General features: G+C 40.8%; 1 long non-coding RNA gene across 1 annotated transcript; it reads right to left on the bottom strand.

The window, feature by feature from the left end:
* On the bottom strand, positions 2,639 to 4,951 carry LOC110397746. Its single transcript, XR_002437955.1, has 4 exons — positions 4,869 to 4,951; positions 4,063 to 4,137; positions 3,384 to 3,452; positions 2,639 to 2,723 (listed from the first exon to the last, which is right to left on the bottom strand). It is a non-coding gene; the product is annotated as an uncharacterized LOC110397746 (long non-coding RNA).

The following is a 24,800-nucleotide window of genomic DNA, read 5'->3' as shown; positions in this document are numbered from 1 at the left end:
CAAGGAAGCCTGCAGATTCCTTTGAAAATGAAATTATCTTAAATTTTCTTGTATTTCTCAAGAAGAAAAGCATGAAAGTTGACAAGTTCCATGGGGCAGCTAATAGTTTCTAAGTGCATAACCTACCTTATCTCAAGGTAATTTATTCATGTAGCCATACCCTTGTGCTCAGTGGAAATATAAGGTAATGAATTCCAGACTCACACAGAATAAATAATTAATTTGACTTGTAATACCATACTGAACTCTTCAACATGCACCTGAACAAGTATCAGACTGCTCAAAAAAATACAACAGAGGCAAGGAATAGCTCTAGCGAGCCTGTATATGGGTCACCCTGATTGGAGGTCATCAATCTATTTCCACTACCCCTGTGCACTGCTGTTGCTGTTTCAGTTTGTCAGCCACATTTCTTTCAAACCACAAAAGGCTTCTCGGTTCCAGTAGAGTATAATAGTATATTTTATCACATTTGCATATCAAATGTATTAAAAGGAATTTCACTTAGTGACAGTGACAGATTACATATGAGAATCAAAGAATAGTGAGCCCATTTGCTAGTAGGAATCACTCAAGTCCTCAAATTTACTCAAATTGAATAGCACAAAGCTCCTTAAAATCTATGGGTCTACTTGTTGGCTAGGCATCATGCAGGCAGTGCATTGTAAAATTATTAATAACATTCATATCGTATATTACTATCCTATAACATGACCACCACCAGCAAGTAGGAATATATACTACATTTAAAAAACATCCAAGACATTTAGCAAGTATATTTTCCTCTTCTGTTCAAAAGGCTTTCTGATTGCAAGGAAGGGGCCCTCAAACTGATAAGAATTCAATACAGAACTGACATTCTGCCTAGAAAGCAGCTAGGTTTTCATATGTAAATTCTCTGGTGTGTTTTGATTTTTACTTTTTAAAAGCGTATTGTTCCATGTATAGAATGAATATTTTTGGAACAGTTATATAACATTAAATCTAACCTTGGTGATTTTTTCTTTGGTTTCCTGAAATATTGCTGCTTCATTTTAGGTCTTCTGAAAAGACAGATTCATAAATGTCCAAAGGCCTTTATACATTAACTAGTTAATATAAGATGTAACCATTATTAATGAATGAGGTTTTTTTTTTAATAGCACTTCCATCTCTGGTTTTCATGACAAGAACCTGAAATCACAGTACTAAAAGTTGCAGAAGAGGAAGAAGATTTTTTTTTTTGTCTTAAGACCAAGGCAAGTCAGAATAAAAAAAAAAAAAAAGGAATACATAAAAAATTATGCCAAGATGATTCTTGTATGAGATACGCATAGGTCTATTCTAAAATGATAAAGAACCATTTCAGACAGCAGATAGAAAAAGTACTGAAAAACAGATGTGATTTTCTTTTGTGGAAAGGTGAAACATAAGCACAGTACAAATGCTCTTTCACCCATAATTTTCAGCCACCCTTATTTAAATGATTAGAGGAAACAAAAGTGCCCCTGAAAGATATTGTGCTGAAAGGTGCAAAAAGCTGATATCAGTAAGACCTAAGTTTAAAAGACCCTACTTACACATTCAGCCTACATTGGACACAGAGAGATCACAAAGAGTATACCAAATTCTAATTTCTGTCTGTCTTCTCAGATCTCATCGTAAACAGCTTTGTGATACTTTCTGAATCCAACATAAAATGAGGCTATCTAACATTCTCCTCTTGAACTTTTCTCTAAATAATTCTTTGTCTTACATGGTACCACATCATCTGAAGGCAAGGATAATTGGCTTTTCTGCAAAGTCATAATGCAGAAAAGTAAAAAATTCAAGAGAAAAAGAAGCTATGAGGATAATGATAGCAATTTATAGTAATGAACTCAGGTATGTTAGAGATCCCAGCACCTCTCTTGTTACCCACTTCTACAAAAACTGCTCTAAGTCCATGTCTTTTGTGACATCAAACCCTGTTGAAATCAGCCACTGTTTTTGTCATGTTCCTGGAAAGAGGCAGACATCTCAGAGTGGCTGATTCTATAGGACATCACAACATATCTCATATATGGCCACTTTGGATGCAAGAATAAATCAGGACAATTCAGCTTCGCCCTAGAAACAGAAGAATAACAGTTATTCAGAGTTCCCTGAAAGAATCCAGAGAAATCCTGAAGAGATCACTCCAGAGAAGTATCCAACCAACCTCAACAACAAACAAACAAACGAAGTTATTTACTTATTTTTACAGAAGATGCTTTTTTTTTTTTTTTTTTTTGGTCCTTCATGGCACCTATTTCAATGGAACAGAAGTGCAACAGAATCACTTGCAAGAGAAAGGGAATAAAAAGAGCCTCATCAACACAGGAGAAAAACAGCATTTCTCCATCTCCAAGTTAGGAATTTTTGTGGGAGATAAAAGCGTCAGCTGCTGCAATGCTTGCTCTTCCAGCAGCATGCCACAGTCCTCTCTGTGACCACAAGAAAAGAAAGTTGTAGATAAACTACTCAGCTTGCCTCTGGGGAGTTTACCCCGTTCATCAGTGATTTGCATAGAAAAAGCATTACCTAAAAGTTAATGACACTTTGACTTTGCCATTGAAATGAATTTATTTCACTTAGGCAGGGAAATATTTCTTAGAAATATGGAATGATGCTTTTTAATATGGCACAGACCTTTTCAGGATTTGCAAAGGTGCTGCAAATCATTCTGCTTCGGAAGGAAACAAGTTTCAAAATGTCAAAATTCCCTACAAAAAAAGAAATTCAGAGTTAAATTATTCCTGCTGTCCTTATACAAAACAACCTAGAAAGTGGAGTTGTATCTGATGGGAAAGGCCTAGGGAGGTGACAAAGAGATTTCCCCATTTAATTGTCTTGTCCACAAAGGATATTCATAACCCTTTTGAGTTGAAATTCAAAGACTTAAAGTCATCATAAAATGGTTCCAGAATAATAATCAAAAGTGATACATTCTATTTACATGCTACGTGGTCATCTAACTCAGAAGAAGTTCAAAAAATTAACTTGATTGCAATGATTACTGAAAGTAAAAGCCAAGGGAGACAGGTGACTGAATTGCCACCTTTCTGCAGACATAAACACCCTTGAACAATAATAAGCAATCACGACTCTGCAAGTGTGCTTGTTCGTCCACATGCATAATGTATTTACAATAGCTTTTAAAATACAGAGAACTAATTTGTGCCTGCAGTACCTGAGGTGTATGATCAAGATTTTTTCATGGATTTCAAAAATGCATGTGTGAGTGGGAAGGCAACTAAGGCATTAAAAAGAGTAGTTATATGCCATTTTCTCTTTTCAGAGAAGAATTTTTTCCCAGTATTCAACCCAAACCTCCTCTGGCACAACTTAATACCATTACCTCTTGTTCTATCACAGCTACTTACTGGATGCAAAACAGATAGCCAGATGCAGTCCTCTCCCTATGCCCTCTTCTTTCTTCCTCAGCAACAGGGCTAGAAAAAAAAATTAAAGAAAAGAAAGTTGTTTTAATGATAAATTTTCCTTGCTGGGGAGGTTATAGGGAATTGAGATTGAGAAAACAATTCTGACTTAAGATCCTGTTGATCATCCACAGGTTCTCTCACACACCTGTCTACCCTAACGAGTAGCTTACTTTTAGACATCAATTATTTCTGCTTTCCCATGAGACAGTGCCTGATGTTGGAAGTAGTTTTTCAGTTCTCAATGACTGTCATTCTCATTTAGTCTAGACCAGCTGAAATACAAGTAGTCAATCCCCACATCCTTCCATTGCAGAACTTGCATTAATAACCTGGAATTACAGTTCAACACTTTCAGCAGAAAGCTTTCAGCAAGTAAATACATTCAACTCACCAAGCTTTTGTCCTCAAGTACAAAAGCTATCCAGATGAAATCAGAAATGTATGCTTCCATTTTCATATCATGGTGCTTATTTTGTTCATGAACCATAATGCATGATGAGATGTAAACTCTTATTTGTTTGAATTTATGTGATACAAGAGATATCAGGTGTGGATTTTGAGGGCAGGAGAGTGGAAGTATGACCAGACCAACCTCAGCAGCAGCTTTTACAGAACTTACTTTCTTGTGGTATATGTTACAAAGACGTAATCGGTCTCTTTCTGCTTCCCCACTTTATACTGAAGAACAGTTCACCTTTGAGAAATATAAAAACCTTTTACTTTTAGGAGAGAACAAAATAGCTTTTCAGGGGTAAATCTAAGTGCCACTAAAACACATACGCAGTGAACCAAGGGAGGAAATACTTGCTTAAATCTTGTGCATGAGTTTAATTTGAACTACAAACAAAAAAAAACCCACAACAAACCAAAATCTTGCAATCATACAATCACAGAATCATTAAGACTGGAAAAGATCTCTAAGATTACCTACTCCAACCATCAACCCATCCCCATCGTGCCCACTAACCATGTCCCTCAGTGTCACATCTACATATTTCTTGAGCATCTCCAGGGACAGTGACTCCACCATCTCCCTGGGCAGTCTGTTCCAATGAAAACAGAAGGATCTGTATGAAACCAGCTAGAAGCACAGTGTAGTTCAATGGCTGGTGGCTGAAACCAAAGCTCAGAAAACTCAAGACTGAAACAAGGATTTGAGATTTTCAAGTGAGTTTAATTACAGATAAAACAAATCAACATTGGACTGGAAATTCTCCAATCCAGTCTAAGATGGCACTTAGTTCTGGTCTCACAGCACTGCAAAAAACACTTAACTACTTCTCTCCTTAAAAGTGTGTCTCTGAATGCCTTGCTTCATTGGTTGCCTATCACCACAGTAACATGTGGAACTTAAGAAGTCAGAGCACATTCAAGTTCACAGTTATCTTTCTGTATGTTTACCCAGACCACAATAAATTCCCAAACCTTCTGCTCATCCGGTTCCCTGACCACTATTCTTGGTTCTCTTCCATTTCCTAGGACCACCTGCAAAATCTCTTACACTCTCCTTAGTCTGCAGTGAACACCCACTCATTTGGCAAAACGTCAAAGCAATTATCTACCTTGACAGTTATTTATTTTCCATTCAAGAGCTGCTTCCTTCCACCATGCAATGCTCTCTTCCCTGCTGAACAGCTGTACAATCTCACTGGTGAGTTTTCTCCCTCCTCTGCTCCACTTCTGTCCTTTCTCTCTCATCATCTTCTCTATGGCTTTTTTGTTTTATAAACTCTGCTTCCAGGGAGTTTTTGCTATGTTTTTGAGAACTACAGGGGTAGTCCCTTAACTTCCAGCAAAAAAATCTTAATAGAAGACAGAGAAACTGTGAGCATAGAAAATCTCTTAACTTGACAGCAATATGAAAAAAAGGGTAGGGTTTAATTGTTCTCTTAAACACATGGAGCCCAGTCTTCACAGGCTAGAGAAAAGCAGGGGTGAAGCTGAGAGTGTAGGAATAAAACAGAGAAAAAGAAAGAGAAAGTGTGTGAGGAAATGCACTTAGAAGCATAAAGGTACCAGTTTACATGCCCTCACAGAATGCCATGCAGAATGCTTTTGGTGAGCAGAGATCTACACAGGGCAGGCAGGATGGCCCCAGGACCTACAGGAGATGTAAGCATTCCTAGGTCAGAGCTGAAGGCTGGGTGGGATAGCCTAAGGCATCTCAAATGCCCCCAAAACCTATTTTAGGCAACAGACTCAAGCTCTGAGCAGAAAGTACTTCTTCAAGAATTAAGAGGAATTCTGGTAATTTTAAAAATATGTTCTTATTTTACTTGTCATCACATCTGCTTATTTACTATCATATATAAATTACATGTCCAAGGCTTGACAAAGCTTAAGAGTAGTGAATCACTGGCACAGGTTGCCCGGAGAGGTGGTGGATGCTCCATCCTTGAATACATTTAAGGTCAGGTAGCACCAGGCTCTGAGCAACCTGATCATGCTGTAGGTGTCCCTGTTCATTGCAGGGAGATGGACCGTTAAAGGTCCCTTCCAATTCAAGTGATTTTATGATTCTATGAAAGCTCCCTCTTCCACATGACAACTGTCTAGTTCAGGTAAAAACAAAACCAAATATCTATCAGCCAGAAGCAACATTCGCAAGCCTAAGAATGGCTTCCCTGGAAAGGTATAACAAAATTTGAGACAGAAAGAAAGATTTCAAGGAATTTGGAAAAGTCAGGACACGTTAGGCCAAAAGACTGATGTCAAAGGGAAAAGATGGACCTGATTGAGTGAAATTCCCCCAGGGGATACAAGTGTGTTTTGAAACAATCATTGAGTGTAAAGAAAAATACAAGCACGGAGTGTCTGGAAGACTTCTGGCAGGTGCTTTTCAGTTTAAGAAGGAGAATGGAAATTGTATTTTAGTAGGATACAATTAAAGCAGAAAAAATATCTGTTGATAAATCTACTAGAATGCTTTTCACAGCATTCATTTCTGTTGCCTGATGAGAGAGAAATGACCAGTTACTGCCCCTTGCCCCATAAAATCCTGCTAGAGTTCATACCTCAGATTAAGATGGGAAGACAGGAGCTCAGTCTGTGCCAACTAACATCATTTAGGATGGACAGACAGAACATACCTAGGAATATCTCCCTCTTATACTCAGGTTTCAGCACTTCAATGCCATACAATCATTTTCTAAGGCTGCAATCCAGTGCTCTACCTGTGAAAGTTAGGAAGCCATCCTTACTTTGAGGGCCTTTACATTTTGAATCTCAGTGTTACAAAAACTGTATTTCTAGTTTTACTTGCTCTGGGTCTGCTAACCGGCTGCACCAGAGATTTGCAAAAATTAATACTGATTAAGGAGATGGGGCAGGAGTCAATGCAAGCAATAAATGGGTGGGCTCAGGAGGACTGACTCTCAAAAATAATTAATGTCTGGTCATGCCATATGGGCTGGTGACACATAATGTAGTTCACTACCTGCTGCCACTGTTGGCACTGCACCAAGATGGATCAGTGCATCTGTCAGCCCCCAGGATCTGTAACAGCAAAATGCAGAGCAGTTAGCTTCAAACTTCTTGAACATCAGAACTCTTTGGTAAATCCCTAGAAGATAAAGTCTACAAACCAAGTAGAAATAACTGTATAAAAATAAAATATGGAATGATTTCCTAGGCAAAACATAGCCTCACAAACCTGCCTCTTTTCCTGTTTCTCCTTTTCAGCTGCAGATCCATTTCTGTTCTCTGAACCTCCTTCAGTTGTGTTAGTTGACATCAAAATCATGTTTTCTCTTTGGATATCTTAAAAATCCTTCTGATTTTCACCTTCAGTCTCCACCTTTCCCTCTCATCTTCTCCAGTATACTTTAATGAGGTCCAGCTTCTCTCCAAAGAGGTGTTACATCAGTTAGGAAAAAACATAACATGGAAAAATTACATCCTACTCAACTACATGTCATTAGCCTCCAAGGACTTCTTTCTTGAAAAGCAAACTTGCCCAAGCATTCCTGGTTATTTAGCCAAAGTGCAAGGAGAGAGATTGCTGTTCTGCTTGCCTTTGCCAGCTGAAAGACACAGCCTAGTTGCAATGCTGGAAGGAGTTGACACTATCTCTCTTAAAAAGGGAGAATTGATTTTTTAATCTGACAGTGAATCACACAGCAGCAGCTAAGTTAACCAGGGCTACCTTGTGCTCAGCAGAAAGCATTGATTGGGGACAGTGTATGGGTTTTTGTGGGGAGGGGAGTAAGTGTAAAATCAAGAACTACCGTTGAATATTAAGATTCTAGTGCAAGTAAAGTGCTTTGTACCAAACTGTAATGTATATTTCACAAGAGAGAATTTGAGTTTCACATGCAGACAGCTGTACCACAAAATAGGCGGACAGTGCAGAACTATTCAATAATCAATAATGAGGAAAACGAACAAAATTACTCTGTGTGTTCTTCTTCCCCGCTGCTTCATCCTAAATCAGATATTCATTCTGATCTCACTTTCTGAAAGTATCAGACTCAACATCAGTTGATGGAAACAAACTTTGAGCAGAAATATAGCTGAGTCAGAAAAGGGGCACAGCTACGGGCTACACCGCTGCCTGAGCTGAATGCAAGATGAGCTACGAGGAATTTATTGTGTAGGCCCTACATGAGCCTTTCCCAGGGCCTTATCAAAATGATTGGATAGATCTTAATTATTGGAAAATGTGCTGTCCACTAAAATAGACATTTGATTAGGTTATCAATGAAGAAAACCAGATATGTTCTTGGATTAAGGAGATAAATATTCTTCAATATTTGCCTCAGAGAATGAATCATAGTAAATACAGCTTTCAGATAAGATGTTTATGTCTGTCTTATGCATCAGCAGATTTGACCATCGTGGAACGTTAATGAGGTATTTGTGCAGAGAAGTTGAAGTTGTCTAATTACAGACTTTTCTAGGAGCATCTTTTGTTCCCAGTGGGGCCTGGCCTATTTTCAGAGTAAACTGGCTGGAAAGAAAGGATTAGTTTACCTCTCTCTGTTACTGAAAGCTAACATAACTGAAGGCAGTAGACAATGCCCCTTTGTATCAGATGAGAAAATTCTCTCCAATTAGACTTCAGGCTCAACTCAATGCTGCAGAACAGTAGCAACTGGATTCCACAGAGTGCTCTATCCTAGACAAGGTTGATTGTGTTCTTCTGAGAACAAGTGAGGAAAATCCCAGAGCATGACTACAGGTCACAGTGCTCTGTTGTGCAAGGTTTCTTTTGGGCTTAGAATAAGCTAGTTAAGATAGGGAAAGCATTATAGCTGTATTAACTTAAAACAGCTCATCAAGACAAGTCAAGTCTGCTTCTTAGGAAGTGCCATTACCCCAAGTAGAGCAGTATTATTCCATGTGTGCTCATGTGCTGTTTGGGCTTTTCTGTGTGCCTCTCTGTATTATATGGAGACCTCTATGAAGGACATGAGCTCTGTTAGGGTTGTTGCGTGCACACATGGAAGAAAAATTATGGGTTTCTGGAGAGCATTACAACCAGATATTGTTGACAGCAGCTGAGTGAGGTACTCTGGATATCTTAGCTCTGGTTCTGCTTAAATCACTTCTTTAATGTTTATGTCCACTGTAGGATTTATTGTGGGGTCTGACATATTAGGTCTAGATGTCTAGCATAGCTAAGCATCTTCTTTTCAGTAGAGATGGGCAAGTGAAGCTGCAATATTTTTGCTGGAAAGCAGCAAGAACAAGTGCTTGCCAGCATGTTTTTTAAAAAAAGATTCTGAACTTGTTATGGATTAATTTTTTTTTAAATTAAAATTTAACACCCTCTACCAAGAGGCATGGGAGCTGAACTACTGCTCATAGGCTTTGAATGCTTGATGCTTCTCCATCAAAACTAGTGTTTAAAACCTACAAGCATGATACTGCAATTTTTGTGTTTGCCATTGAGGAGATAGGAAATGGATGAGGAGGTTAGGATTCAAATCTTCATGGACATGTGCACATTGAAGAATGAGCAGAGCAGCTCAGCAGAAGAACCAGAAACCATGCAGAGATTAAATGCGGCAATTATCAAACATGCTCACCAGCTATTTCTGAAGCTCTATGGGAATATCTGCTAACAGACATTTAGCCTGATACATCACTCTCCATCTTTTCCTGCCAGTACAGCCAGTCAAACCACAGTGGAAAGTTTCTAAAAGCAGGAGTTAAAAATACCTCTAGCTTAAGGGTTTAATCAATGCAAGACTGAGATGTATGCCTGGTCTGAGAGCCGAGATGCAATACCTTTACTACAGCCAGGAATGACAAGTTCTATCTGAGTTTCAGCTACTAGGGCATCATATATTCTATATTTGCCAAGTACATAGGCTTTTCCAAACTTACCTGAGAGTCAGTTACAGGCTATAGCATGGCTATTGTACCACAGGGATTAATTAGGAAAGGTCTGTATGTCTGAAGAAATGTATGTATTTTGTACTATATTTTTCTCTAAAACAATTCACGGAGATTTCTTTTAGGTTAGGATACAGAAACCAGCCTAGCATATATATCTACACTTTTGCAAATCTCCTACCCTAAGCTCATCTCCCAGATTAATTCCCTACCCTTCATGTGGAATTAATATTTTATTGAGGTTGTGTTTAGTTTTTTTATATTTCAACCTTTAACAAGTAAAATGGATCCTTGGAAGTGTTCAAGGCCAGGTTGGATGGGGCTTTGAACAACCTGATCTAGTGGGAGATGTCCCTTCCCTTCGCAGGGGAGTTGGAGCTAGGTAATTTTTATCATAAAATCGCAGAATGGCTTGGGTTGGAAGGGACCTCAAGGATCACCAAGCTCCAACACCCCTGCCGCAGGCAGGGCCACCAACCTCTATATCTAATAGTAGACCAGGCTGCCTAGGTCAGGCTTCCCTGACCTTGAACACCTCCAGGGACGGGGCATCCACAGCCTCTCTGGGCAGCCTGTTCCAGCACCTCACCACTCTCTTGGTAAAGAACTTCCCCCTGAAATCCAACCTAAATCTTCCCTCCTCCAACTTTAAACATTTTCCCCTTGTCCTGCTATTATCTACCCTTTCAAAGAGTTGACTTCCCTCCTGTTTGTAGGCTTTAGGTACTGGAAGGCTGCAATGAGGTCACACCACAGCCTTCTCTTCTCCAGGCTGAACAAGCCCAACTCCCCCAGCCTGTCTTTGTAGGGGAGGTTCTCCAGCCCTCTGATCATCTTTGTGGCCCTTCTCTGGACCCTTCCCAGCAGTTCCCTGTCTTTCTTGTATTGGGGTCCTCAGACCTGGACGCAGTACTCCAGATGGGGCCTCACGAGGGGAGAGTAGAGAGGGACAGTCACCTCCCTCTCCCTGCTGGCCATCCTTCTGATGGAGCCCAGGATACCATTTGCTTTCTGAACTGCAAGAGCTCACTGCTGGCTCATGTTAAGTTCTTCATCCACCAGGACCCTCAGGTCCTTCTCTGCAGGGCTACTCTCAAGGATTGCTCCTCCCAGTCTGTATATATGCCTGGGATTCCTCCAGCCCAAGTGCAAAACCTTGCACTTTGCTGTGTTGTACCTCATTAGATTCACCCTAGCCCACCTTTCAAGTCTGTTGAGGCCCCTCTCAATGGGATCCCTTCCTTCCATTGTGTCAACTGCACCACTCAGCTTGGTGTCATCAGCAAAACTGCTGAGGGTGCACTCAATTCCATCATTGATGTAACTGATAAAGATGTTAAAGAGCACCAGTTCAAAGACAGTCCCCTGGGGGTCACCTGGACATAGAACCATTGATCACCACCCTTTGACTGCAGCCTTTCAAGCAATTCCTTATCCATCAGGTGGTCCACCCATCAAACCCATGTCTCTCCAATCTGGAGATAAGGATGTGAGGGGGACCATGTCAAAGGCCTTGCACAAGTCCACATAAATGACATCAGTTGCCTTTCCTTTGTCCACCAATGCTGTCACTCCATCATAGAAGGCCACCAGTTTGGTTAGGCATGAACTTCCCCTGGTGAAGCCATGCTGGCTGTCTCGGATCACACTCTCATTCTTCATGTGATCTAGCATGTCATCCAGGAGAATCTGTCCCATGATCTTTCCCAGCACAGAAATGACTCACTGGCCTGTAGTTTCCTGGGTCCTCCTTGCTCCCTTTTTCATAAATGAGAGTGGCGTGACCCTTTTTCCAGTCACCTGGGACCTCACCTGACAGCCACAACTGTTCAAATGTGATGGAGAATGGCTCGGCAACCTCCTCAGCCAGCTCCTTCAGAACCCTGGGATGCATGTCATCTGGCCCCATAGACTTGTATGCATTCAGTCTCATGAGGTGGTCTTGGACTTGCTCTGCCCTTACAGTGTGGGGGCATTTACTCCACCAACCCCCACCTAGAGGTTTAGGGATGCAGGGTTCAAGGACACGAGAAATATTAGAATCCTGGCTGCCAGTGAAGACCAAGACAAAGAACTCATTCAGTACCTCAGCCTTCTCCATCTCTGTTGAAGCCAGCTCTTCTTTTACGTTTACCAAAGGAGGTACACTCACTTTGGCCTGTCTCTTCTGGCCACTGTGCCTGTAGAATGTCTTCTTATTGTTTTTAACATCCCTCGCCAAGTTCAGTTCTGCCTGTGCACTGGCTTTCCTGATCCTACATCCTTAAGGTCCCTTCCAATTCTAAACAGTCTATAAATCTGTGATTCTATGATTCTAAAATATGCCCATCAAATAGTGTTATTTTGCTTCCTCTGTATCTGTTGTAGTTTCCATGGAAATAAATAGGAGGTAATACTTTCAGAATGACTTATGTACATTATTTCTTAGCTACTGAATGAAGGTTGGTTTCTGCTCAATTATTAGATTGACAGACATATTTTCATAAACAGCAGCAAAGGGCCCTAGCTTATGTGAAAAGAATAGTAAAATCCTATTTTGTAGCCAGAAGTTGTGTAGGTAAGGAAAGAAATTCCTTCTGTACTGGCTTTCAGTTTTACTCTGAGGGGACCTAGAAACATCCATTGCTTCCTGACAGGTAATAGTAGACTGTACAAGAAAAAAAAGAAGAATCAGTAAGCACATTTTAATTTTGTCAGAAGTCAGAAAACTCTGCTAGACTTCAACCAAATTCTAAAACCAATCTTGATTTGAAAATGCTCACTCCCCAGCAGAACTTTTCACTGCAGAAGGCAGTTTGAATGTCCCAGGAACTTATTTACCTTCAGCTCACATGGAGAACTCAGAGATAACCAGGAAAAACATATGCATTGATTTAATATGAAATATTCTAATTGTTCCCAGAATAAGAGTAGGAAGTTGATGTCACTGACTTATGAAATATGATCCTTACATTAAACAGAAGTACGTTTATATCCAGATAAAATAAGGGCTGCATGGCAGTTTACCAAATTCTATCCCCTGCTGTGTCCTGTGTATGTTCACATACAGATCTCCCTTTCACAAACACTTCCTCCAACATTCATTAGATCTTATAACATGTTTGTCACTTGTCTGTTCACTCCGTCAATCTCAGCAGGAGTAATATTTGAAATTGAGTGTCTTCTATAATAATCCAGCTGGTATTTAGAGTCAGCAAACTACTTTTTACCATTGCTGCAGAGAGTTCAGTATGTGGGTGGCATGCATCTTACCCAAATATAGCCCAGAGAAAGAAAGAAGTACTGCTGGGTAAGATTTGTCTACACTGTTTTAGGCATTGACCTCAGGATGAGAAGATTTTTGCCATCAAGCACCTATTTCTCTTCGCTGACAGTACAGTGAGCCTGTGATGATTCACTCAGATGTAGGAGTCTGCATCTGGTCCAATGAATCCTGCCTGGAGTCTCTGAAGATAAGGGCAAGACTTTGAATTGGAGGCAGCCTTTTATGTGAAAAGCTAACGTAAAAACCAAATGTGCGTAGTAACTCTCACTGCTGAGGATGTAAACTACATTGGGAGCGAAGCACTTGCCTGCTATTTGTGAATGTTAAGACAAGTCTGAAAAAAAAATGCTCTATGATTCAGTAATACCTGAGCTTATTCCTGCTACATTCATCTTGTTCTGGTATATATTCTGGAGTTGGACTAGATAACCTTTAAGAGTCTCATCCAACTCAAACAATTCTATGATATTTCTGTTACACAGTTACTGTTACACAGTGATAAGTAGAAGCTTGATGTTTCAGTGATACAAGGACTTGTTTAAATTTGATAGCTACCAATAAAGACAAAATTCACTAATTAGAATGCAACAGCTGCTCCTAAATAACAGCTTATGTAGACAGAGCGTAGATGACAGAACTTGTCATTGAACCTCAGCAATATGGTGGACTGACAGCTTACATGCCCAGTAAGTGTATCTCACTGGAACATCTATCAGCATCTCATTTGAAATTATCTACATCACTATCTCTAAATCAATCATAGAATGGCTTAAGTTGGAAGGAATCTCAAAGATCATTGAGCGCCAGTGCCCTGCCATGGGGCATTTTTGTGTATCAGAAGACAAGCAACAACATATTTCACATTATTTATCAAACTACTTTCTTGAAATGTATTCACACACAAATTTCCGTGTACATTGGTTTTGTTTAATTACAATTTTTGCACCCATTATATACAACTATAAAAGTGTTTTTTTTGTGTCTGCCCCTTTTTTTCCAAATGCTATTGTGTAGTACAGTGAATCAGAGGTCAGACTCTCTCAACGACAAAAAATAGAGTCTGAGAAATGATGTAAGAGAGATGGTGCCTGCAACGCTTGCAGTATCTATCAAGGCTGTCACTACTGCCAACAATCAGAGCTGACTGTAGACAGGACACTCAAAGGTAAGTTTCTTCCACAGATAATTAAAAAATATATCTTATCAATCCAACAACAGATTTGAAACCAAGGAAAAATCTTGACTGGAGAAAAAGCTTCAGGACTAATCCTCAATCCAAACAATAACAAAAAGTGCTGCACTTTTGAGAGGATAAAAAAATGCACAAGCTGATCATACTTTTTGAATAGGGTTGAGAATATTCCCTGAGTAATAAGACACAATCTGCATCAAACTACGTGGACATGCAAAAATGTGAAATATCTCATACAAATCAAGAATAATCTTCTGTAATTTGAATATGACTTCGGAAAAGAGGAATGAGTTTTTCCTAAGAAAATGCTGGAAATACTTGTGCAAATGCCATATACCTTTGCCTTACTGCAAGGCAAAAATTTGGGAAAATAAAATCTTGTTATTTGGTTAAGGTGCGAAAAACACCTCCCAGCTGAGGGCACATAAGAAATGAGAAGCTGACAGTTTTTCCTAGCAGCAATCAGAAAGACAGATTCATCTTCCTCCAGTACTTCACTGCTTGAGGCATGGCTTCATAAAGTGCAAAGCTGAAATCCAAAACCAAATCAATGTTATATTTCAAAAGTTAGATTGAATAGGTAGTTGAACAGTTGAAATATTTTCATAATTGCACTCCCACACATAGGAACCAATTGGATCACTATGTTACTATTAGAAAATAAAAGCTAGTCTGTTTCATTTTAATCACATCACTTTGTTCTCTTACTATACAATATGAGCAGCTGTCATGGTTTTATGATTTTCAGTTATTGGTACTCCACATCATGTAGTGAATGTACCTGGTTCTCAGAAGAGAAGGACTACCACAGTCCCCGCAGTACTTGCTCCTCTGTTACCATTTTCCAGCCGGAGGGAAAAGAGAAAAGCTTGCAGATCACGAGACCTCGTCCCTTTTTTCCACTGTCTCTCGTCTTGGCAGCACCTCGCTCTCCAGCCGTCTTATCGTCGGTAGTAGAGTAAGGCCTACCTTGATTTTGGGACATTTTCTCTCTCTGTATTGGATTTATCAGCTTAAATTGTAATTATATTGTATTATAGTGTGTTGTTTGGCATTCCGATATCTTATTTAGTAAATTAGTTTGTTTCTCCTCAGATTGTTGCCGCTGTTCTTTGCTCTCAGGGCCATCTCCTTACCCTTTTCCCCTTTTCCCTTTTCCTGGGGCGTGGGCCCGTGGGTCCCCTGTCCCCTTCGTCACGGAACCGGGCTGAACGCCCGTAAACCATTGACAGCAGCACTCTTCAATATCAGTAGTGTTGCTCATATTTTGAAGTGGAAGGATTGGGGTTCTTATTTTAAAGGGCTCCTCCAGATGCATAAGTTGGCCCACTGTCCTCATAGTGAAGCTAAATAGAGCCAGTACTACCTTTGCCATACACACAATAGTTGGTAAGATTTTGAGGCAAAGATTCAACCTTAATTTCTCCAAATGTATGCTTGATGAGAGCAGTACACCATAACACAGTTTCTGAAGCTTTGAAACAATTAATTTTCCCCAAACTGACTATAATTTTCAAAAAAGTGAGAATGATCTGCAATTAATTGATATAATTTGCAGAGTTTTGAGTAAAATGCAGGACTTCAAATGCACACACAGTTGCATTGAATACCCATTCCAGGACAAGTCCACAATCATCATCGTGTGGTCACTCATGAACAATCAGTTTCAGATATACAAAACTGATCTTGCTTCAACACTAATGAAATGTTAGGTGGCTGTGCTTTAAGATGTTTTATTTTTATACTTTCTTTGACACTTTTAGTTACATTTAAAATTGGAAGAGCTGAAGCCTCATGGTCTAAAAATTGACAGTTTTTACTGTTAGGGAATAACTAGGGGAGAAACTACATGGAATATAGAAGAAAAATGTAACCTTTTATTTGTTTAAGCCTATGCAATATTTTTTACATGTATTTAGCAGGTGAAGTGCCATCACTGCACTTCCAGGGTGCTTGTAAGCCACCCACTCACTCTCTTGCCTCAGTGGTATGCTTTTCTTGTGGAATTCTTCACTGCTGGTTTGTGACATATATAATCTTCTGAAAATGACTATTTCTGTGTTTTTACTTCCCTTAATTCCATGCTTTACTGGCAAACACATGTTCCATTTCAGAAAAACGAAAAAGAATTGAGAGAGACGAGAAAGAAGAGAGGAGAAAGGACAGAGGAGAGAAAGGAAACAAAAGGGAAAAGAAGAGAGGAATAAGGGAAAGGAGAAAGGAAAAAAAAAGTAGTTTTATAACTGTTAAGATCAGAATTAAGCTGCATTTTTCTCTCTTACATGAAAAAAAAATAAAAATTCTATACATGACTACAAGACATTCCAAAGCATGGAGTTGGATACTGATGTCTCAATATTTTCCCTTAGAAAATTGAATTGAATAAATTCAGCACATTGTAATACTGAAACATTCATTTTCAGTCATTTTACCTCATACTTCATATTTTCCCTTAGCTGTGAAGAGAAAATATCTCTGTTGATGTGAATCTAAATACAAGACAAATGTATTTACTGCATTTGCTTTACAGTGGTACAGGCAAATTACTTTGAAAGTGTATGTAACAGAAAGTTATTTGTTTTGAATCGAAAAAACCTTGGCGTATTTTGAGACATGGAAATATATCTCTGAACACAACTATACTGAAGTAAGAGATATTTTAAGTGTACTAACATGCTCCATGTCCGGAACAGGCAGTGCTGTTATGTATTTAAAAACACTCAATATTTCAGAGGTTTATGAAGTCCTAATTCAAGACCTTTTAAAATAGTACTTGTGATGAATTTACATATTTTAAAGAAGCTTTTAGCTACAAATCTCACAGAAAGTAACAATAAACATTTTCCAAGAATCTCCAGCTCTCACTATCTGTGATCACCAGCTGAATTTCAATGAACTCGCACTACACAGTGCTGCAGAGCAAAGTACTCAGCCATCCCCAGCACCAGCACACACATAAACCCATTAGCGAAGCTCTGTTCCAAGGCAATTCTCCAGTCAAAAAGCAGAATTAATTAGTATGATGCAATATGCACTATTAGCATGATTTGAGGGGCTTGGTTTAGTAGGCACGGTGTTGATGGGCTGTTTGGACTAGATGATCTTAGAGGTCTTTTCCAACCAATCCAATGATTCTGTGATGTAGAAAGATAAAATTCTAACACTGCTCTACTTCTCCCTGGACTCCAATTTTTATCTTAGCGTGCTAGTTTACTTTAAACTCTCTTGGATATATAATTGCTTAACACAGGCATATTCTTTGGAGTTTAGAAATCACAATCAAATGCAGAACAGCATATGTATAAACACTTGGACACCTAAATGCCTTTAAAATCTAGTCCGAGTTTTTTATTCATGGTACTTGGTTCAGCTTCCATGCCAGCAGCATGGTTGGCTAGCTCTTCTCTTCTCTGTGTGCTCACACACTATCAGGTAAGATTTGTGCCATTTCCACCATATATCCAGGGCAGTTCAGGCTGTATGTCAGCTTTTTTCTTTCCTGGGGAAAAATCAGTGCAAGTGGTAACACGATTCATGAATCAACTTAACACCTGGAGACTTTATTCAAGATCAAATTGTTAGAAATTATTTTGATTTCTTTCTAAAACAGATCAAAAATGAGCTTTCAAAGCCTACTCTGTAACGTGCTTCTCCACCATATTTAAGGAGCTAATACAGATAACATTTGTTATTATACCATCTGTGTCAAAAGGTGACAGCCTTGGAAATAACTCATCCAATGGAAGACAGGAGAAGGGTTTTTGTTTTGACTAAATCTGGAAAAGTGATGCCACAGACACTGTAGATTTGAATGGATTAAGAACTAGCAGAACAATATTAAAAAAAAAAAAGTAAACTATACTGGAATGTATTCGTCAGTTTTAAGATACCTCAGGCAAAAAATGTCTACGGTTTTATAGTCAGGCATTTTCTAAGCAGTACGTTTCCAACCCATTTTTGAGGACTTAACAGTAACAACACAGAATGGGCAAAATCAGCAGTAACAAGCCACAGGAAGTGCTGGATTCCCCATTCCTTGAGATTGCTCAAGGCCAGGTTGGATGGGGCGCTGGGCAGCCTGTTCTGATGACAAATGTTCCTGCCCATTGCTAGGGGTGTGTAACTAGATAATATTTAAGATCCCTTCCAATCCAAATCATGCCATCATTACATGATAATATGAAAATGCCTAGGAAATTTCATCTTGGCTCTGTGCATGAGAATTGTATTAGATGACCTCCAGAGGTTATTTGGCATGGAGAAGCAGGTGACTTTTATGTACAATGTGAAGTAATCATAGAATCATAGAATCATAGAATCATAGAATCACAGAATCATAGAATCATAGAATCATAGAATGGCTTGGGTTGAAAAGGACCTCAAAGATCATCGAGTCTCAACCCCCCTGCCAAATGCAGGGTCGCCAACCACTAGACCAGGCTGCCCAGAGCCACGTCCAGTCTGGGCTTGAATGCCTCCAGGGACGGGGCATCCACAACCTCCCTGGGCAACCTGTTCCAGTGCGTCACCACCCTCTGTGTGAAAAACTTCCTCCTAATATCTAACCTACATCTCCCCTGTCTCAGCTTAAAACCATTCCCCCTTGTCCTATCGCTATCCACCCTCACAAACAATCGATCCTCCTCCTGTTTATACGCTCCCTTCAAGTATTGGAAGGTCACAATGAGGTCTCCCCGGAGCCTTCTCTTCTCCAAACTAAACAAGCCCAGTTCCCTCAACCTTTCCTCATAGGAGAGGTGCTCCAGCCCTCTCATCATCTTGGTCGCCCTCCTCTGTGCTCGTTCCAAGAGCTCCACGTCCTTCTTGTGCTGGGGGCCCCAGGCTTGGACACAGTACTCCAGATGGGGCCTCACAAGAGCCGAGTAGAGGGGGACCACCACCTCCCTCTCCCTGCTGACCACTCCTCTTTTAATGCAGCCCAGAACATAGTTGGCCCTCCGGGCTGCCAGTGCACACTGCTGGCTCACCAGTTTCTCATCCACCAGGACCCCCAAGTCCCTCTCCTCAGGGCTGCTTTCAAGTACTTCTTCCCCCAGGTTATATAAATACCTGGGATTGCCCTGGCCCAAGTGCAGCACCCTGCATTTGGCCTTGTTAAACCTCATTAGGTTCTCGTGGGCCCACTTGTCCAGCCTGTCCAGGTCCCTCTGGATGGCTTCCCTTCCTTCCAATGTATTGACTGCACCGCTCAGCTTGGTGTCATCTGCAAACTTGCTGAGGGTGCACTTGATTCCATCGTCTATGTCATTGATAAAGACATTGAAGAGCACCGGTCCCAGGACTGAGCCTTGGGGGACACCACTTGTGACCGGCCTCCACCCTGACATAGAACCATTTATCACAACCCTTTGGCTGCGACCAGCCAACCAGTTCTTAATCCACCAAACAGTCCATCCTTCAAATCCATACCTCTCCAATTTGGAGAGAAGGATGTGATGAGGGACCCTGTCAAAGGCTTTGGAGAGGTCCAAGTAGATGACATCCATCGCCCTCCTCCCATCCACCGATGCCGTCACTTCATCGTAGAAGGCCACCAGATTGGTCAGGCAAGATCTGCCCTTGGTGAAGCCATGCTGGCTGTCTTGGATCACCTCCTTGTTCCTTATGTGCCTTAACATGTCTTCTAGGAGGATCTGCTCCATGATCTTCCCAGGCACAGATGTGAGGCTCACCGGCCTGTAGTTCTCCGGGTCATCCTTTCTCCCTTTCTTAAAAATGGGAGTAATGTTTCCCTTTCTCCAGTCACCAGGGACTTCACCGGACAGCCATGATTTTTCAAATATGACGGAGAGCGGCTCGGCAACCACATCAGCCATCTCTCTCAGAACCCTAGGATGGATATCATCCGGCCCCATGGACTTCCACACATTCAGTTTCAAGAGGAGGTCTTGAACTTGTTCCACTGTTCCAGTGGGACAAAATCCGCTCCTCTCACCCACACCTCGAGGTTCAGGGTTCTGGCAGACACGGGGAGCCTGACCACCAGTGAAGACCGAGGCAAAGCACTTATTGAGCACCTCAGCTTTTTCCATGTCTGAGGAAGCCAATTCTCCATCCTCATTTACCAGAGGGTGAACACTCTCCTTGACTTGTCTTCTCTTGCCTATGTACCTGTAGAACCCCTTCTTGTTATTTTTCACATCCCTAGCCAAGTTCAGCTCTACTTGTGCCTTGGCTTTCCTGATCCTATCTCTACACATGCAGACAACAGCCCTATATTCCTCCCAGGCTACACAACCCTGCTTCCACTTCCTGTACATTTCCCTCTTTTCCCTCAGTTTAAGCTGCAGGTCCTTTCCCTCCCTAATCCTTTCCCTCCTTCAAAATCTGGCAAGGCCTCAGTGGGAATCTTGCCTCCAGTCTGGAATACCACAATTAGAGGGGAAAAAAAAAAGCAATCGGCATGCTAATAGGAGAGCAACAAATATAATCAGAGCCCAAGGAAACATGGCTTGTCAGAAACAGCTGAAAGAAATGCATTTTAACTTAAAGAAGACTGAGAGGAGGCATAACAATCTCAGGATACATAAATTGCTGCTGCAATTACTTTGAGAGCACTTTGTCTTGAGGGGTGTATATTCCAGGATTCTATAGTACTTCTGTGCTTCTGGTAAGCAAAGCAAGTAATAATACTTAATGTACGTCTAAATTTAGGTCCCAAGTGGATCCATTCTCCCCAGTGTAAGTGCTTAACCTGTCAGTACTGCACTGTTCCTCATTACGGACGATATCAGAAGGTGTTGCAGAATGACAGCCTACAAGCTCACAGGTGCCAGTAAGAAAACAGGCTGGTAGAAAGCAAAAGTTTTAAATGAACGTGGAGTGCTGGGCATGTAAAACATCTTTACTGCATAGTATGGCCCACAGATTACAAACAGAAGTCATATAGTCTTTAATCTTGTAAAGATATATATAGTCAACTGGTGGTAGCAGTTGTCTTTTCAGGCCTCCAACCCATCCCAGTTACATACTAATTAAGTTATACCAAATGAAAATGGAAAACAAAGTTGCCCAGAGGGGTGGTGGATGCCCCATCCTTGGAGATGCTCAAGATCAGGCTGGACAAGGCTCTGAGAACCTGAGCTAGCTATAGATGTCCCTGACCATTGCAAGGGATTTGGGCTAGATGACCTCAAAGGGACCTCTCCAACTAAATGATGGGGAAAACAAGGAGAAAACAAAGAGAAATAGGGAAATGAGGAGATACAACATGACAATTCAACTAACATGTGAGATGATGCCATCTGCCTCTTTCTGATAGAGAAGTTCCAGGATGAATGCTTTCCTTCAGCCTACATCTGGTCAGCCGCACAGGCCACCCAGATTCATTAACTTGAACAAGCTTTTAAACACAAAGTTCAAATGGAGACTCCTACACACCAGCAATTTAGCTCAGGGCTTGAATCCTACAAGTGATTTTGCTTGTTGCAGGAACCTTCACCCATGCATTCCTGTTCTTACCTTACTGATACTTTCTCCTGCTCCTTTGGTTCCTTGCTCCTTTCATGTATAGAAGCTTTCTAAGGAGTAGCTTAAGAAGTTGACAGGCTGAAAGAGCTGGGGCTGTTCAGTCTCGAGAAGAGAAGGCTCTGAGGTGACCTGATAGTGGCCTTTCAGTATCTGAAGGAGAGGTACAGAAAATAAGGGGACACCCTCTTTAGCAGGGTCTGTAGTGATAGAACAAGGGGAAATTTCTTCAAGCTTAAAGATGGTAGATTTAGTTTGGATATAAAGAGAAAGACTTTTACAGTGAGGGTGGTGAGGCACTGGAACAGGTTGAGAGAAATGAGCTAGAAATGTGGTTGTTGCCCTGTCCCTGGAGATTGTCAAGGCAAGGCTGGATCAGGCCCTGGTCAGCCTGATCTAGCTGTGCATGTCCCTGTTCATTGCAGGGGAGCTGGACTAGATGACCTTTAGAGGTCCCTTCCTACTCTAAGGATTCTATGAATCTAAGTCCTTGCTCATGCCCTGTGAAACACTGTAGTAAAAACCCTCACTGAGTTCAGAAAGGTGCTGAACTTTTTAAAAGGAAACTTAAATGAATACAATTGGAAACAGACTTCCATTGCTGTAAGAGCTGTGTATATTTATTTTTAATGCTACATTTTTTAGTGCTAGGAAAGAAGGATAGCATGCCTTACAGCTGCATCCTCATCCCTTTCCACTGCTGTGGAAAGGGAACATCTTGTAACAATAACATCCTAAAGAGTCCTGTCCCCATCCTGAGTTGTCTGCCCTCTGTTGAGATGAGTCCTGCCCTCACATACATTTCAAGATTTGCAACAGCATTTTAAGCAGCATTTGTTTGCACTTTCTCTTACCTAGGTATTAGAAAGAACAGCTTTGCCTCCCCTCTTTTGTAAAGAAGCCACTTGTGGTTTTGTACAAGTTATAGGCTTCTGGGACAGAGAACATTTTCCAGTAAAATAAATAAAAATCTGGTCACAGAGGCATTTAAATTCCAAGTATTATGAGAGGGAACAAAGCATAAGCAGAAAACAAAGCGCTCTTGCATCCAGCAAGCACTTTTCTGCAAATACTGCTCATAACCTTGGATGTGAATGGCAGCTGAGGAGCAGTGCTGTTTGCAGAGCTGTTTATTTCCAGGGGCAAAAGCTCTTGATGTAACTGAAGTCTCTTTTCAGCTTTTGCAAAAACATTGCCAAGTGATAGCAAGACATTAACAGAAGGATCAAACGATGTGCAGAATGGTAAATATTGGTGTTCTGGCTGCAAAACAGACAAACTAAAAAGGCCTAAATATTTATTTGAAGTTCTTGGAAAGTGAACCTAAGAGCCTTGAAGCCACTCAAAGAAATGTTCATCCAAATGTTTACATGCAAGCAATTTGTTTCCTTGCCAGTTCAGCATTAATCATAATGAGAGTTGATTATATTGCACACTGTCATAAAACTGTAGACATATACAGAATGTTGTATATTTATTTATTAGATCACTTCCCACAAAATCCAGGTGAAGAAAGGCCTTTGCCTGGAAGCCTGTCAGACTTAAGTTGGAATCTGTCTGCATGGATACAAGGCCTGATACAAGAAAACACAAAAATAAACTCGTAGAATTACCTAAAAGAACCTTGTATCTCTACCATGACCCAGCAAATCCAGGAAGAACACTGTCACAATTATCTGAGGGAAAGGACTAACATATTTGATAAACGTATTGTGGAAGGTGGGTTTTCTGAAAGGTTGGTTATCAATCATAGAATGGTTTGGGTTGGAAGGAACCTCAAAGATCTTCTAGTTCAAATCCCCTGCTGTAGGTTGGTTGCCCCCAACAAGCTCAGGCTGCCCAGAGCCCCATCCAACCTGGCCTTAAGCACCTTCAGGGATGGGGCATCTACAGCTTCTCTGGACAACCTCTTCCAGCACCTCACCACTCACTCATCAACTGGACTTTTTTCCCCCTGCAGGAATGTGTCAGTTCATGTGTCAGTAATAATTTTCATATTCAGCAAGGACACATGGATTTAATTAAAACTTACAAGGGAAATTTTTCTGTCCCGACTCCTCCCTACCCACACTACCCATGGCAGTGCTTAGAAATGCGTTTCTCACAGGCTTACAGGCTTCCTGCTGTGCAACCAGATGTCTAACAAGCCTAGAAGTCTGAGGTTGACTGGAGGTTGCTGACATTTCAACTTCTGTAAGTTTGCCTTGCAAGTAATTTGAGCTCAGGATCACTGGGTGACCCTCTTTATTTTGCTTACAAAGTTGGAGAATATGCTTGAAATGTGAACAGCTATCATCATCTCCACACTATCAGCCTTCAAAAATTAATATTCAGGATCAAACCCACCTTTCTGTCTGCAACAGAATAATCAAATAGCAGATTCTGGTTCAGACCTATCCAACTTTCTCAAGGCCATTACAAATCAAAAGGCAACCATACTGACAGTACAGACAAGCACTTACTGGAATAGTTGGCTTCATGAGGTAGCAGGATTGAGGATGTTTTTAAGGAGATGTTTTAAAGAACAAGGCAGACTGACATTTGCCGGTAATGGCCTGGGTAGAACTGAGCTTGCTGTAAGGGGGATTATGGACTGCCTGACCCCTGCAAGTTCTTCTAAGCTCCATTTGCTTTTATTTCAGGTCACTGGATAGTGTAGCATCCTGTTCTATTTCAAACTTCTGGACCGCAAAAGCAGTCCTCTGCATTTGAACGTCTTGTGATCCAAGTAGTTTTTAAGAACATTATTTCCAAAGGAAACATTCCCCAAAGGGTGGACATGTTGAGTGAGAAGCTTGCAGAGAAAAGCTGTGCACAATTCCTCAGCAAATTCTTCCCCTATCACCGGACACACCCCCTTGCTCTCAGGTGAAATAAATCTGCTCTACTCATCAGGAGCATACAAATGATGAAGAATGTGAGCAATTCAAATGGGAAGGTGAAAATGAGGAAAGAGGCAGATATCAGGGTCAGTTGCCTCAAAGCAAAAGTATAAATATGCACTTCCTGCTATTAATGAGAGTAAGCCTAAGGAGACTAAAGCATTTACATCTTTGGCCCTAAGATATTCATG

This window comes from Numida meleagris, chromosome 4 (assembly GCF_002078875.1).
Source record: "Numida meleagris isolate 19003 breed g44 Domestic line chromosome 4, NumMel1.0, whole genome shotgun sequence".
In the NCBI taxonomy this organism is placed as follows: Eukaryota; Metazoa; Chordata; class Aves; order Galliformes; family Numididae; genus Numida; species Numida meleagris.
The sequence above is the reverse complement of the archived record's forward strand: the minus strand, read 5'-3'. Positions and strand labels throughout refer to the sequence as shown.